Source organism: Mixophyes fleayi, chromosome 6 (assembly GCF_038048845.1).
Source record: "Mixophyes fleayi isolate aMixFle1 chromosome 6, aMixFle1.hap1, whole genome shotgun sequence".
NCBI lineage: Eukaryota > Metazoa > Chordata > Amphibia > Anura > Limnodynastidae > Mixophyes > Mixophyes fleayi.
The window spans coordinates 187,199,058-187,215,671 of NC_134407.1; the positions used below are offsets into that span (position 1 = coordinate 187,199,058).

At 40.9% G+C, this 16,614-nt stretch overlaps 1 protein-coding gene across 2 annotated transcripts in view; it reads left to right on the forward strand.

The window, feature by feature from the left end:
* The window catches only part of ARHGAP40 (Rho GTPase activating protein 40), a 49,754-nt gene that overhangs the window by 4,710 nt on the left and 28,430 nt on the right, over positions 1-16,614 (forward strand). Inside the window, exon 1 of one of the 2 annotated variants that reach the window (XM_075177586.1) lies at positions 5,246-5,459. The exons of the other annotated variant lie outside the window; for it this stretch is intronic. The gene's annotated coding sequence lies outside the window, so the exon portion shown is untranslated. Of the gene's footprint in view, positions 1-5,245; positions 5,460-16,614 lie in introns of those variants that run through there. 2 annotated transcript variants of the gene reach the window in all.

Sequence of the window (16,614 nt, forward strand, 5' to 3'; positions counted from 1 at the left end):
TAGTTGGGGATTGGGCCACCACTGTCTGTATACGCTGTGACATTTAGTCTACCAATGTGGGATGCTAGAGGGATGCAACACCATTCTGCTGCAAGATGGTCAGTGGTTGCTGGTGGTGGAAAACACTTTAGGTGTTGTTCCAGAATATTCCATAAATGCCCGTTTGGGATCAGATCCAGTGACTGAGAAGAACATGACACATGGATAACATATGGGTCATGCTCTTCAAACCACTGGGTGACCACACATGCTCTTTAGTTGGTAGCTATGTCATCATGGAGAACACGCTTCCATCAGGAAGGAAATGCTGAAACATGAAGGGGGAGATGATCACTCAGTACCATTATGTAGTGATGAGCTTTTGCCTTCTAGGGGAATACCTGCAACTAAAACATGCCAGGAAAATGACACCAGCACCCACTAAAGGCTGTAGGGCTCTCTTTGTCAAGAACATGGTGAGGGTCAATTCATCAACATCACTGCTCTGTAGTCTAATGCCTGTACTTTTGCACTACTGAAATTGCAAGCTTGCGTTGAGAGGTGTTATGAGCAGTTTGAGCACTTAAACTATGAAATCCTGCTCTGAGGAGTTCTCGTCTGAGTGTTTTTTACTATTTGGATGCTGTGCAAGAGGTTGAACTTTGCAGTCCGTTGATCTGCAGTTGCGTGCCTTGTACTTCCAATTAATGTATAGGTGTCACAATCCTGATGTATGCTCTTCCAACCACTGTAGCCCTTTGCTAATTATGTTTTTTCTCTCAAAGTTTAATGCTGACATCTCTGACATTGTTGTTCGTGAAAGCATGCAAACTTGAGCATCTTGGTCACTAAAGCTCTGGCCAAATGTACCCAATCACCCCTCTTTCACATCACTGAGGTCTCCACTTGTAGCCATGAACATCCTTGGCACTCCAGAATCTTTATATATGACCCTGTTGACATATTATTTGCTTAACTAATGCATGAGCCAACCCTGTAGGGAAGCCCTTGCTTCACTATGATTGGCTCAGTGACCTAGGTGCAGGGGCGCTGAGAAGGGGCTGGGGTTTCAAGCAGGTACAAAGTACCGGGGCTCTGGCCTGCCTGTGTAGTGGGAGGAGTCACCAACCTGGTGTAGCCATGCCCCCTTCAGAGGCTATGAAAGGGATCCCAAGAAGTTGTTGTACTAGGGCTCAAAGTTTCTCTTGGCGGCCCTGCCCAGGTGTTACCACTACCTGCAGGTGGTAATCTAATGTACATTAGTTGAAGAAGGAGAAATATACTGGGTAGCTCAAACATGTAACGATTTAATGTGCCGTAAAATGTTCCATACACACCTATTAATGAGAACATAATGTTTTGGTCTAGGCTGGCATAAGTTGTACCCAATTATCAGTCTTTTTTATGTGAATTCCTGGAAGGCAGAGCCCAACTGTGGCAATGTGGAATGCTGAACTTTATGTGTGGGTGTTTTGCATACTTTCCAAGTACCCGCATTTTCCGTGCTAGTGTTTTGCATAATTCTGAGATATACTCTGGTAAACATTTGAAGGAAGTAGTATTTTTGTAATAACACTTTTTTTTGTCCCTTTTCCATATTCCCACTGTGAACTGATTGGCACCGCTTTCTCAAAATAAATCAATTTGGGTTGTGTAAGGTTTTATGCACATTTTATGCAATTAGGGGCAATCATAGGATTTCTAGAGGGGGTTTCAAATTGGTTCACAACAACTACAACAACAAAAAGACTTGACACAATAATAATATAATTATATAATCCAGTTACAATTAGTGTTTCTGTTACTCACCCAGCGCTTCACTGCACAGGTAACTTTTGCAAATGTCTTTCTTCCTAAAGACACTGAAAAACACTAGAGCCAAAACATAATGGTGGCCATTTTGTTGAAGTCAAATGTCATTAAAACACAAGCAGATTCCCACAAAATTTATGAAGGAATGCAGACAGTGTTATTTTTATGTAATGCAGACACTAATTGAAAGGTTCCTAGAAGTGTTGAATTTAGAGTATGAGGAGTAATTATTTCAAGTCAGTAGGAACCCCCTTCCCCAAGTGTGCTCCTGACGGCGATAATAACTTTCTTTTGTATATCAACCTAATAGAGTTTTCTTATTTGTCATCAGAATACCCTGAATTTGATTGTGCATGGGCTAAAAAAGTCATTGCAAGTTTAACACAGTGATGCTGGTGAATGCTGGCCCTAATGCCTCTTATTAGTGGATTTCTATTCTGAGTAGCTGAATCCCATGTATCTCATCCCATGGAAGCTTTATCGCATACTTGCCTACTCTCAAGGAATTTCTGGGAGGTTCCCGAATTTCAGGGAGTCCTCCCGGAACAGTAGGCATCCTCCAGGGTCTTGGTGGAGACGCGGCTTAGCAAATTTCGTCATCAAACCGCAGTGGTGTGAATATTGGAGTTTCATAGCAGGGGGCAGGGCTACGCACCCCAAGGGCAGGCTGGGCAGGGGGACATCTGCCCCCAGGCCGGTCCCATAGTGGGCTACCTTAAACTGGGTCATTGGGCCACCTGCATTTTTTTTCCTTTAAAATGTTCCCAATAGGCTGCTCAGTTGAGTTTTGTCCCCTGGGCTAAAATCTGCCAGCCCTCCCTGTGGCCCCCTGCTGCACTTGTCACCTGACCTCCCCTCTAAAATTTCCCGGAGGGGAGATTTTAAAAGTCATATGGTGTAACAACTAATGTACTACCCAGGCACTTTAAATGTAATTGCCACTTACAGATTAAGTAGAGCTGATTGAATGGCTGCCCCCCCATTCTGCCTCTACTGTCTACTCAGAAAGTAGAAAGAAGTGAAGATTTTGTGTAAGAGCCATCCAGTCAGATGTTTCGAAGAGTGATAAATGGATAAAATAAACTGATTTGGACCAGTCTTAAATTCTCAGCCTTTGCAAAGTAGATGCCGTCATGATGGTCCGATACTTTTTACGGTGAGTAGATATGGCATTTACACCCACACGCCCACGCCATTATTTACAGCACATAGGAATGGTGGCGCGTGCTCAAGAGAGACCATTTGGAACAGTTGCGGATCACACCATCATGTCTGCAAAGCGTTCAATTTAATGCTGTGCCATGTATATAAGATGCGGTATTCCACATCCTGTATCCTTGCCGGTGATCACCTGATTTACTATGCCCCCCAACAGAGATAAACTGTGTCTAAAAAGACTTTAGAAGTTATCTTAGGTGTTTGTTATAGCTTGAACTGGAGGCGCCATATAATAAAATATAATTAAAGCAAAAAAGAAATATATATATTTTTTTTTTAAAAAAAGAAACAGTATTAAAACAAAACAAATTGATTCCTAGATTATATTAAGCCTATTTATTAATTAACAGGGTTTCGCTCTGTTAATTATCATCTATCATCGCAATGATGACAGATGACTTTTCAGATTAATTTATTTAAAAAAATTGTTTCATGACACTGCATCCAATAGGAGGCTGTCCTGGCAATGACTTGACTTGCCTTTAAACTGCGGTAGTCTGACTCTCCTGTGGGACCTAAGGTCATATAGGTCGATAGTAAACTAAGATCCATCTACAGCAATGCTCTCCCCATAGGGTAGAACAGCTAACACCATCTTCAGATGACGTTAGCCAACGTGCTAAAGCTTCGAAATCCTAGGCTTTTTGGAGCTTGTTAAATAGCACCGGATTGCAGTCCCGATTGAAAATAATGAGGACTGCGGTTTAATGTGAAACTAAGCCTAATGCAGGAGATATCTATGATATCTCCTGCATTAGGCTTCTGTTAGATAGAGGGGATACATAAAAATGCTTAAACCATGCGTAAAAAAAAATTGTTTCCATATGGTTTATGGCTTAATAAATAGGCCCCTATAATATACACTAGATACAATGACACATATTAGGTATTAAAATATACAACATAAATCGAAGAACTTTTAATCTAATTTATCTTTATACCCTTAAAAAAAAATAAGGCATCCCGATCGGTCAGGAGCAAATTAATATAAAATTAACGCTGACACCTTAACAGATAACAGTCATTTAAAATGTGTCTTGTCACGTCAGTACTCAGTCATTATGGGGTAAATGAGTATACCAAAGGACACAATGCAGTTGTGACGATCTTGAGTGGAAGTATGACAGAATTCATTGAGCAATATATGCATTGTATTTTTATTTTTAGGGTGAACAGAAATATTCGATATTTTAAAAAATGTTTTGGGTAAAAAAAACTATTTTTAGTCTGTTTTTTTCCATGCAGGCTTACGGTGGAAAATGTGATTATTATTACAGACAGAGACAGAAATGTTTGATCATCAGCCACCATAACCTATGGGTCTCATGTTCATTCAGCAAAAAGGAAATGCTTTTGAAAAAAAAACAAAACAACTTGCGTGGCAGATAAGATTGTTTTTTTTTATCACAGGGATCAGGTTTTTTTTTTTTTAACCTATAAGTGAGTGGGAGGGTTGGACCCTTTATTTTGTGTTAGAGATGGAACCAGGCATTATACAGTGACTGAGAGATCAGGGTTTGTATTACACAGGATATTAAACGTTGTATTGCAGCGAACTAACTGAAGATCAGACCAGAGGCAAGGTATGTGCAGCTTGAAATAGGGATGGTGCTTGTGCACCAAGGTGCATCTTTACACCACACAAATGCACTTGTGTTCAACTCTAAAATCAGGCCCTGTGTATTGGGATACGAGACCCCATTCTTCAGCTTGAGAAAGATGCTACTGGGCAGAATACCATGTGATAGGGAAAAGGATCACAAAGAATTATTGTGCTTCCCCTTTAACTGAAGACATGCAGAAAACACACATTGCATTGATTTTACTGTCACCCTGCAGCCTGCATTTCTCATAATTCCAAATTGAAAAGGGGAAGTCTGCTAACACACGCATATGTCTGTGTGGGGGAAGGTCAGCTTGTAGTTACACAAGTAAGAACTAATAACACATTCCATTGCCACTTGATTAAGGACAAACTTAAAATGACAATGTTATCACTTTAATCAGATACTTTATAAATAAAAAATAAAATAAATATATATATGTGTATGTGTGTGTGTGTGTGTGTGTATATATATATATATATATATATATATATATATATATATTCTCTAAAATTGCAAAGAATGTTGACTCACTTCCAATCAATCAGTCCGTATATTGTACAATTTTGGCAGGATGAGACATGATCCCCATTCCTGACACTGTGATAGCATGTAAATAGATTAGGGGACAGACATTTACATGGTAATAATGATCAGTCATGGGATGGGTATTGTCCATGGGAACAGCTGCAGCTGAGAAGGCTTAAAGGATCTGAGAGTCCAGCTCCAGCCCTCCCCCTCACAGCCAGCTGCTGTAATCAGTGGGACAGACAGGCAACAGGCTGTGGGGACTGCGAGAAGGAACTGTAGGACTGGCGAGCTCTGTGACATCCTGTACGTGAGCAGGTACTGTACCATGGCTTCTAATCCAGGATGTTTTCTGGAAATTCAGTTTGGATCATCTGAAATTTTCATTATCTATGCTGCATTGGATTGGAGTTTGTAGTCACTTTTTTTCATTCCATGTGAACTGGTTTGGGTTCTGTATTCTTTTTATAATGGTTCTATAACCGTTTGTCATTTGCTCATTTACCTTAATTCCTGCTGTCTTTATCCTCTATTTGTTGTCCTATTTCAGAAGTAATGGCAACTATTGCTTTTTTTTTAATCATTAGGTTTAGAGTCCTAAATGATCCCACCAACCCGGATCTATTATTTTCCTGGTTGGCTATTCCATGATGCTGGAAAAAACTCTGATTCAAACGTTCCTGATTATTATTTTCTTCTTACAACTAATCATGATCTACAATTCATTTCTTGTCACTGTGTTAACCTGCAGCAGTCCTGCTACTTAAAGACAATTATATTTATAATACAGGTCTCTACTATATATAATTATATTTATGATCATGAACATATGCTGGTAAAGCTGTCCATACATTGATAAAACATCATGGTTTTCTTTTCTTTTGCATTATTTTTTTTAATAATGGGTGAATCCTGTTTATGTGGGTTTGGATTTTTTAAAGGTATATGGTACCTTTCTGCTGCACTATTATCTTGTGTATAGATTTCTGGCTATAGAAAATTAAGCTGTTCCAGTTTGAGAGCTTTTCTGTTGAAAAGTTATTGTATTATAAAGGCAAATATTTCCTCCCTCTGTAGAAACACTCAGTAGTTAAACTGGTATGAATAGAAGGCAGATTCCTTGTATAAAAAAACTGTTCAGTATCTGAGAGGAAAGGGAACTATACCAATAAAAAAGATGCACTTTAGTTTAACCCTTTCAATGTAAATGTCAATTGGTGGAAATGAATGCGTGTCCTGTCACAATCGCTCCTGGGAACATACCTCCCCTCTATCCCGATTTTGTCAGGGCAGTTCCAAATCGTGGCTGTCGCAAGGGACGGAGTTTACACAAAATAGGAGGAGCTTTAACCAAAAGTGGGATGGGGCTTATTCGTACTTCCCACTCTCCCGGAATGTCCGGGAGCCTCCCTAATTCCGGGTATGTCACCCAGACTCCCGGAACAGTAGGGCATTCTCCCGCATCCTGCCCACTTCCTAGTGAAGTGGGCAGAATTTGGAACCCCATGACGCGATTCTTGGGGAATTTGCGTCACTTTGGGTTGCTCCGAAATCCAGCCATCTTGTGGTAAAATGGGGGGAGAGCATAATGAAGCAATTCGCCAGGCCCCACCCTACTTGGAAGTCTAGGCTTAAGTGGGAAAAGCCTTAATGCATAGCATGCTGTGCTTGTATCCATGATGTATGTTTGGTATCATTAGACAGGCTTTATTCTTATAAACTCTGTCCACAAAATGACTGGCTCCTCTGTGCGTCTGTGATATCACTAGTTCCTAGTACATTTATAGGCTCCATTTTCATAAGTATTGATTCACCCCACAATAATGGAGCTGCTTCCATTGTTTGCAGCTGATAGGTGCCCAAATTCGATCCTGAAGAACTACCAACAGTTCTAGGTTTCAGGACGTTCATTATCAGTTAATGTTCGGACGCAACTTGAATGCAAGTTGTGTTTTAAAAAACCTTACTCAAATCCAAGCGGATCTCAAGATGTTTCTCGACTTCAGGCTGGGTGTAAGTACGCTCTGCCTAAACGGTACTTGCCCAAGCCCCTCCCCCCCCTGAGCGCTTACCCATACTTGCCGACATTCAGTAATTTTCATCCGGGAACTGCATGGTGGAGATGGGCGTGTAAGGGGCGGGGCTTTGGAAATTGCGTCATTTTAGCCCCGCTGCGATTCCCGGTGAATCGCGGCATTTGAACCGAATTCTGGGCAGATCAGGGAGATTGCCATACTCTCCCGGGAGTCCGGGAGACTCTCGCGAAATGCGGGAGTCTCCCGGACATTCCGGGAGAGTTGGCAAGTATGCGCTTACCTCCTTCCGTTCTTCTGTCACTCACTGTAGTGCTTCCATTAAGCTGCTTACTGAGGAGATCTCGTGAAAGTGAGACTATGACTCATAGTCTCACCCTCACAAGCTCTCCTCAGTAGGGAGGTTACTGCGTACCGCGGAAGCACTACAGTGACAGCAGGCAGCTAACAGCATAACATTTGCTGTTGGCTGCCTGTCATTTTCCATGACATGACAGTCTGAGTCGGGGGCGGGGATGCCCCTGACCCGATGATTGCCGGCGGGCCCACCAGATGCCCGAGGCCCCTAGGCTCTAGCCCTGTTAGACCTCGGGTTAATTCGGCCCTGACTGAAGTATAGGTCAGATGAGAACACATACAAAAAAATATTCTATTGTAAAATAAATATACAACTATTAACAGTATAATCATTAATATGAATTTTAATTTAACATTCAGTACATAAATCAAGATGCTTTCAATGTGTACTATGCATTCAATTTATGTAGTCTGTTACTTGCATACACATGTTCTTGGCTAGCTAGTAGCACTCATACGTGTAGTTTGCCGTGTCAGTCATCACTATCAGTCAGCACGTACACCTGCCTTGAGCTGGTACAAATGTTACGGGTGAAACCAAGTGTACTAATCAATTGAATCGGCCGCATCTGCATCAGCACGACCTCGGCCCCGTTACTGTACATTGTTGCGCTAGTCCGCCACTTCCCTCCCCCTTTCTGCCCCTCAAGTCATAGGCTGTCATACGTTTGTTTGCGTTTGGACGCAGTTGCGTTCACTGGCATAAGGTCTGTTTCCGAGCATGCGCAGAGCTATTTCATGCTATATGTACTACGCAAATGTACATACGTCCAAACATGAGGCCCCGTGTGTATAAATTCACCAGCCCAACATTGCATTCTTCAGATTGTCTGTACGGCTGGCTGTTCAGTTAGAGAAGTACCACTCTCCTAACATGGCAACCTGCTGCAGAGTTTGATATTTTGGTATCTCTGGGGCTATTTATGAAGAAACTGTGATGACGCGCATATCTTGGACTCAGCTGACTGATGCTCAGCTGCCTCGGCGACACTGGTATAGAGCGGTAAGGGTTAACTTACCACTTCCCTGGACCAGTCTCCGTGGGTATGCGCGTGCATGGCCCGGCTTGCCAGTTTTCAAATGCAAAGAGGAACTGAAAACCCAGACCTGGGCTTTCAATTCCACGAATAAAATTAGATTGTAAAAAAAAAAAAAAAAAATAGATTTAAAATATTTAAATACTGTTGACAAGTGAAATAAATGCTTTATTCAAATAATAAAGCCTTTTATCCTTCCTTTTCTTCTGGCAATAACAGAACACATATTGCAGCAGTACATGTACCATTGATGCTTGTCAAGCAGGATTCACCATCAAATGCTAAACCTAGTGAATTTTTTTGCTGCTGGAGATCACCTTGATGTATAGGGTGAAACCCTATCGCTGGCCAAGATGCCAATTTTCGGAGGTCATTGCTCTTTTTGCCCGTTGATGAATATGCCTCTGTGTTAAACCTCTTGGATACACTTATTATTAATTTTTATTATTTTATGCAAAATCTTGTGAGCTTCAGTGCCCGATCATTTTTATGGCGCTGCATTGTGAATGGTGGTTTTTGTTCAGGATACCACCATATGTTTTTTTTTAATCTTTCTTCTGTGTTGATGTATATGTTTTCTTGTCCTACAGGCCATCATAGTGTTCCACCCTTCCATTGAACAGCCCTTTGACAAGGTGGGCTGGTGCCTTGTATCGGCTGTTGTTGGGCATTTTCGGCATGCTGTTTGGCTGGTTTCTTGATGGCCATAAGATATGTTTGCTCAGAATTTATGGACATGTTGGCAGTTTTTATAGGACTTATGAAAGTTTGGGCAGCACGGTGGCTAAGTGGTTAGCACTCCTGCCTTGCAGCACTGGGGTCATGAGTTCAATTCCCGACCATGGCCTTATCTGTGAGGAGTTTGTATGTTCTCCCCGTGTTTGCGTGGGTTTCCTCCCACACTCTAAAAACATACTGGTAGGTTAATTGGCTGCTAACAAATTGACCCTAGTCTGTGTCTGTCTGTGTCTGTGTCTGTGTGTGTGTGTGTGTGTGTGTGTGTGTGTGTCTCTCTGTCTGTATGTGTATGTTAGGGGATTTTAGACTGTACGCCCCAATGGGGCAGGGACTGATGTGAGTGAGTTCTCTGTACAGGGCTGCGGAATTAGTGGCGCTATATAAATAAATAAATGGTAATAATGTTGATTATGAAGTTTTGCTTTTATTTGACGATAGAGGTCTGGATTATGCAGTTTAACCAGCGTATTGTTTTTATATGTGAAGCACAATTTATGGTACCATCCAAAAGGCAACAGTATAGTATGCAAAGTGAATTCTAGCATGTTTTTGCTGGATTTACATATGTATTTTCCAATCATAGTCTAAACTCAAGTAATGGTGTCTGTAATAAATTGTGGCTTGCCTGACACACAGCTCGCTGTCTATTAGTATCCTGATTAGTGTACTGAGTCCTGTGAACAAGTATGACCGATGACCACATACGCTATGGTTATGTAATGGTCACTCAGATGGTAGAGCTGAGTGGGGAAGCTCAAAAGGCAACAAAATAATGTAAGCAAACTCCATGACATAAATTAATCACAATCCTTTATTGTTACGAACTATTCTGTGTTATCAATCTGAATTGTTGTGTCCACTTTAAATGTGCACTCACACAGACCTTACTTGGTCACGTGACGGCAGAAGAATGGGGTAGGGCCATCCAGCTGAGAAAAGGGGTACTCACAACATCATGGGTCATGTGACTGTGGTTGCTGAGCAACTGGTAATTATTAATAGCTTGAATTACAACACAGAAGGAAAAAATTATCAAGACTGTGTCTTTTTACAGGCCTCTTTCTCTTAAAGAAACACATGTCTTTGTTAGAGGGGACTGCTCCTTTAAGTTACAAAAATAAAAATATTTTTAAATAAAACAAAATAAAACATCTGGTGAGGAAGTTTACTTGGCTCAGACAATACCACTTCCACAAGCCTTTGTCCTTGTATCAGTTTAAAATTCTGTGAGGGTCTTGGCAACAGAATGAGGAAATCCACTAATTCAAAAATCCGAATTACTGTATAGCGTCAGTTCCTCATTCTCATCATACTCAAGCAGCATGGGAATTCTTGCTTGATGCTATTGTTGTCTAAAGTGTTTGCTGTTAAATACAGCAAAACACTTGTGTGTTTCTTTCCAAGTCACCTTACCTGTACACATATTTCTGAGTGACATTCTTTCAGACACCCTCACCTTTAAGTAGTCTATCTGATGTATAGATCTTTCGGTTTCTTACATTTTCCTTCCCTCTATGGTAGTACAGGGTTTACATTTTTGTGGTGTTTTTCAGTATACAGTAAGTTATGTTTTATGTTACTTTGTGTCTAAAAAGTTTGCTCAAACACTTCATATGTAACTGTTTTATAAAGGGTCACGTAGAGCTCATTGACATTTCCAATGTTGGGAGATATGCATACTGTACATAGCACTAACATATTAACTTATTAAAGGAACTAATACAAAGTCACTTGGCTGTTCTGGAAATAGTTACAATTAATGTACAGAACTGTGTTTGTTCCTGTGTATTTGAATGCTAGCCTCTCTATCCTATTGATTAGATGTCTGTCCATGTAAATGTGCGTCAAGTGTGTTCTGTGTATTGTATGTATCTAAGCATGTATATGTGGGGCCAGAATACATACAGGTCAAACTGCAGTTAGGTGGGTGAATGGAGTCCAGGGATAAAAGTGTCTTTACCCCTCATCCCCTCCAAAAAAAAAACAAGCCCTCAACTCTCTCAGGACAGTGCTTTCAACCTTCCAGGTGATATGTGTATTATTTATCTACCCTAGTCCTCAATCCATACAATGACCTTTAAATACATTATTTTATGTTTGCTTAATAATACACTTATATTTGTCCTAAAAGGTAATCAGCCAGCTACATGCATAATTAGGAGCCTGAACATGCATTAGATGAAATACAGATGAATTCTAATATGATCATATAAAATGAAAATAAATGAGATTTGGATAGATGAATTGACAATGAGTACAGGAGATGAAATATCTGCCATGTAGTTATTACATTGTATTACTATTACACCCCACCCACCCCAAGTGAAAAGGGAGGTAAATAGCTCCTGTGTGGACTTTATTTCCACTTGAGTTGCAGTATGTGGGCAATATTGTTTGTGCCCTTGTTAATTGCAGTCTGGGGGCGGTCCGCACATTTCAGATTGGAAAGAATGGGAGTGAATAGTGTTAAAAGCAGCTGCATTTTTTTGGAATAACCTGAAAATAACCACTTACATTGTGGTCTAGTTGGTCTAATGTAGATAGGCCATAATTGCCCACTCTCTCAGAATGTCTGGGAGATTCCTGATTTCCTAGGTAGGTCTCCCAAGAGAGCAGGTCTTTCTCCCTCATCTGCCCACTTCCTAGGGATGTGGACAGGATGGGGGTCTCCATGATGTGATTCTCAGTGATGCGCAACATTTTGCCCCCCCCCCTTCCCCTGTAAAAAGACGCATTAGCGTCATTATGTCACAGGGAGGGGCCAAAATGGCATGATACATAGTGCCCCTCCTCCTCCGGGATCTCTTTAAAAAGTTGGCAAGTATGGGATAACATGCTTAGCTCTAAAGTCCATTTAATAGTGGTGGTGGGAGTACAAGGAGCCCACCTGCTTGTGCATCCTTTCATTTCCTGCTTTGCTGTAGATGGCCTAGTGCTACCAATAAGCCTCCCAGCGGTTTGAGAGTTAGTGTTAGTTCAAACAGTCCCTTTTCATTTTGTCTTTGTTCCCTAAAAAGGTCTGAAAGTTGAATCGCTTTAACCGGACCTTAGAACCACCTATACCACAATGTAAGTGGTTGTTATCATATTATCCAAATAAATGTTACTGCTTTTAACTCTTCACTCTCGTTCCTTCTGATTTGAAGTGTGAATCACCACCAGATTTCATTAACAAAGGCACAAACCGTTTTCAGTAAATTCTGCAACTCAAAGGGTTACTTTAATTGCATTTGCTTTGCAGTGTGTCATGGATAAATCACAGTATCCCATTCATAGCCAATGCTGCGGCCTCCTCTACAAGTTGCACCCCCGGATGACTGCCCAGACAGGCCATACCTCAAGCCATTACTGAGCATGAACTTTGTTCAGCCAAAAATGTTTAATCTTGCATGTTACAGTATATCCTGCATGCTGTCTCCTTTTCCTGTAATTTCATCTTTCTCTGGACAGGATGCTCTTGTGCAGCCTAGTTAGTTGTTTAAAGCAATAATTCCACATATATTTTTTCTTTAAATAGCAAGTTAAGTGCCTGTGAAGCATGCATCTGATGAGTCATTTTTCTTAGCGTTCCTTTTATAAATCATTATCTCCCTTTCAAAATCTCTCTGGAGGTTACAAAATATGGCTGCCAGACACAGTTAGTCTGCTTCACAGCCACAGACTCACACCTATCGGCATGTCATGTGAAGGCGGTGGGGAGAGGTTTTTACAGTACACAAAGCAGACAGACCTCAGAGGGGCATTACAAAACTTCTTTGCTTGCTACATCATGTGCCATGTGACTGTGGTTGCCATGGTAGTCCATGATATGGAGCAGAACTATAAATCATTAATAGCAGCCTGAAGACATAAACCAAGGAAATATGGTAAATACCAACAACTGTTAAAGCCAGCCAAAGTGATTTATGTTAAAACAACAAAACACACGCCTGTTTTTGTAATGGGATTTCTGCTTCAAGCAGACGTTGGAATGATGCGACTCAAGCACTAATTTCCCCTTCCACCTTACAGACGTGCTGAAATACAACACTCTCCACGCTTTACACAGAGTAATTGCTCTTTGGCTGCACAAGAGCCTTATTCATTATACAGCAAATCGCAGTGTAGCTTACTACAATAAATAATGATTTATAATGCCAAGAGAATAAGGACTTCTAATGAGAATTTCATTAAATGGAAAGAATAAGAGGGATTATAGTCATAGAAAAATAGGGACATTTCCAGGAACAAAAGTATAGAATCCAAGACAGTTGTCATAGTGACCAGACACTATTTTACCGGTAAAGAGCAATAAAAGCCTGTATTTGCTATCTATCAAATCTGTGTTATGGAGCTAAAAAATATACGTAAAATAACTGAAATGCTTATACTTTACTAATTAAGCCTACACATCTCCCATCATTTTAGTATCTGGCATAGGGACAGGGTGTGTGACCACCCCCCCTCCCCCCCCCCCCCCCCCCAGAGGGCTCCCCTGCGTTATAACACACTAGGCTTCTCCATAGAAACCTCTATTACCCTCCTGACTCTGCAACACGCACCAGTAGTGGGTGACAGACAAGTTGGGAGATATGCTGTGCAGAATGGATTGGTTGAACATATACAGAGGCAGGGCCAGTGATGTCATTGTAACTCAGTCTCTGTATTTCTCACCTGTAAGGACACCGTCCTAAAGATGTATGTGGAGCTTCAGATTCCTGTAACAGAACAGGGCTGCAGCAGTATCAGGCTAACGCTGAAGAATGTATTTTACCTTTGTGGTTCAGATCTGAAAAATTAAATTCTAGGTTTTAGCAAGTCCTTTAAATCTGAGTCAGTGTAATTGATTTGTGCTTTGCATGTGAAGTGAGACTGTTGTACTCAAACACGTACACAGTCTTGGCATGAGCATTAGGAATCTAAACTCAAGACGAGACGGAATGCTGGAGCGTCCTTATGCAGAGATAGCGTGAGCATACCAGAACTCCCATTGCAACATGTGTCTGCTTGCCGTACAATTTACTGCATGACAACCCCAGATTAAAGGGATAGCCCACCTGCCCCTTATTGTGGTGACCCACTCCTCTACGCAGTCCAGAAAGATACCTCGTTGCAACGTTTTGGACTAATAACTATATTGTGAGGTGTTCAGAATACACTGTAAATTAGTGGAAATGCTTGTTATTGAATGTTATTGAGGTTACTAATAGCATAGGAGTGAAAATAAGCCCAAAAACTTGATTTTTAAACTTTTTATGTTTTTTCCAAAAAAAATCCAAAACCTTAAATCCGAACCGAGACCTTTCGTCAAGTGTTTTGCGAGACAAATCCGAACCCCAAAAATAATGAAAATCCGGATCCAAAACACGAGACCTCAAAAGTCGCCGGTGCACATCCCTACCCTTAACCGGGACAAAAATCCTCGTGTTTGGGATAGAGGGACAGTTCCTACAAATCCAGGATGTTGGAATGATGTTTAGAGAATCCCAAAGGAGGCGGCTCCTGTTGAAAGGCTGCCTGACAGTTATTATTATTATCATTTATTTATATAGCGCCACTAATTCCGCAGCGCTGTACAGAGAACACACTCACATCAGTCCTTGCCCCATTGGAGTTTACAGTCTAAATTCCATAACACACACACACACAGACTAGGGTCAATTGTTAGCAGCCAATTAACCTACCAGTTTGTTTTTGGAGTGTGGGAGTAAACCGGAGCGCCCGGAGGAAACCCACACAACACACACGGGAAGAACATACAAAGTCCTCACAGATAAGGTCATGGTCGGGAATTTACATGGATCTAGTGCTGTAAGGCAGAAGTGCTAACCACTTGGCCAACGTGCTGCCCATACCCGCTGGATGTAACTGCACTGCATGTGCACCCATTGTTCATAAGTTCCTCCTGCAGCTGATCCTAAAACATGGAGGGCAGATGTAGTGGCAGATTAAAGTGAAATGAGACTGGCAGGAGATAACCAATCTGTCCCACTTTCTATTGTGTTGAAACATCAATGGGATGATTTATTTATTTATTTTTTAAACCACCTCTTCGGAGGGAGAAAGTGTTTCAGTCCGGTGATCAGACCCAGTTTTGTTGGTAATGAATACTGAGTTTAACAATGAATGCAAGTTACATTAAAGCTTCAGAGCATCCAAGACTAACAAGGCAAGTGTTTGAGATATCCCTGTGTAGCATCATTTTATGGTAAATGGTGACTTGGGGAGAAGCATCAAGGTTTGAGCATAGGCGATACTGGTCACAGTCCTTGTCACCCACACTGCGGCAATGCCTAGCTTCACATGCAGCCGAAAGGTATCCCTTTAAATAAATTGCATGTTGCCTTTATACCCTTGAAGTCCGAGCCGACCCGGGGAACTACCATCAACTTCACTTGCATGATTACTGTGTGTTGAGAGGGATGCAAATAGTGAGCATCCATGTGTTTATACATTATAATTTATAATAGTTTTACTGCACAGAATGTTCTTTTGTCTAGCTGTCTTGATGCACTGGTGATTTTGAAGCACATGTGAAGAGGTTGGATTATGAAAGCTCGTGCCTTTATGTAGTACGTTTCTATCACTAGCAGTGGCAACCAACTCTATTTGCTGGGCAAATAACATTATTTTGAAATAGTTTTAAAATTATTTAAATATGTAATGGATATGTTCAAATATAGATATCACATTATTTATTGATTAGTTTAACACAGGTTAAATACATTGAGATAAGTGGAGTGACCCCCAAATGAGCCTTTGAAGGCCAAATATTTTTGCGTTTGTTGTTCGGTTTCTCTGGAATTTAAACATTTACCTTGGAACACAACTGAAACTTAAGTGGGTATCCAACCGTGAGCATCAAAATTCCGAAAACATTTTTTTAGTAAATGTGCTATATATTTGAGGGGTTACAGCAATTCTGTTTACTTAATAGAATTCATCAACTAATGACAAGCTAAAAACTAAATTCTGGTGTTTCCAGTCTAGACTGATATATCCACCTGGTGGTACCAACGCTTACTCTTATTTGGCTGCTCTCTGTCTGCTCTCTAATAATTCTAAATCGTGTATATCAACATTAGTCTCTCTTAATTCCGTAATGCATGGTCTCTGGAACTGTGCAGCCTGATACATCCAGCTTTGGGGTTAATCATTTTGCATATATAACTTCGTTGAATAGTAGTCAAGTTATATACCTTTTTTAGTTCAACATATCAGTTTCCTGGTTTAGGGCAGGACAATTCTGTTTAATAAAAAGTAAATTTACAAATGGATCAGCCATTTACTATAACTGTATAATAGGAATCCTTTTCACGGCACCTGATT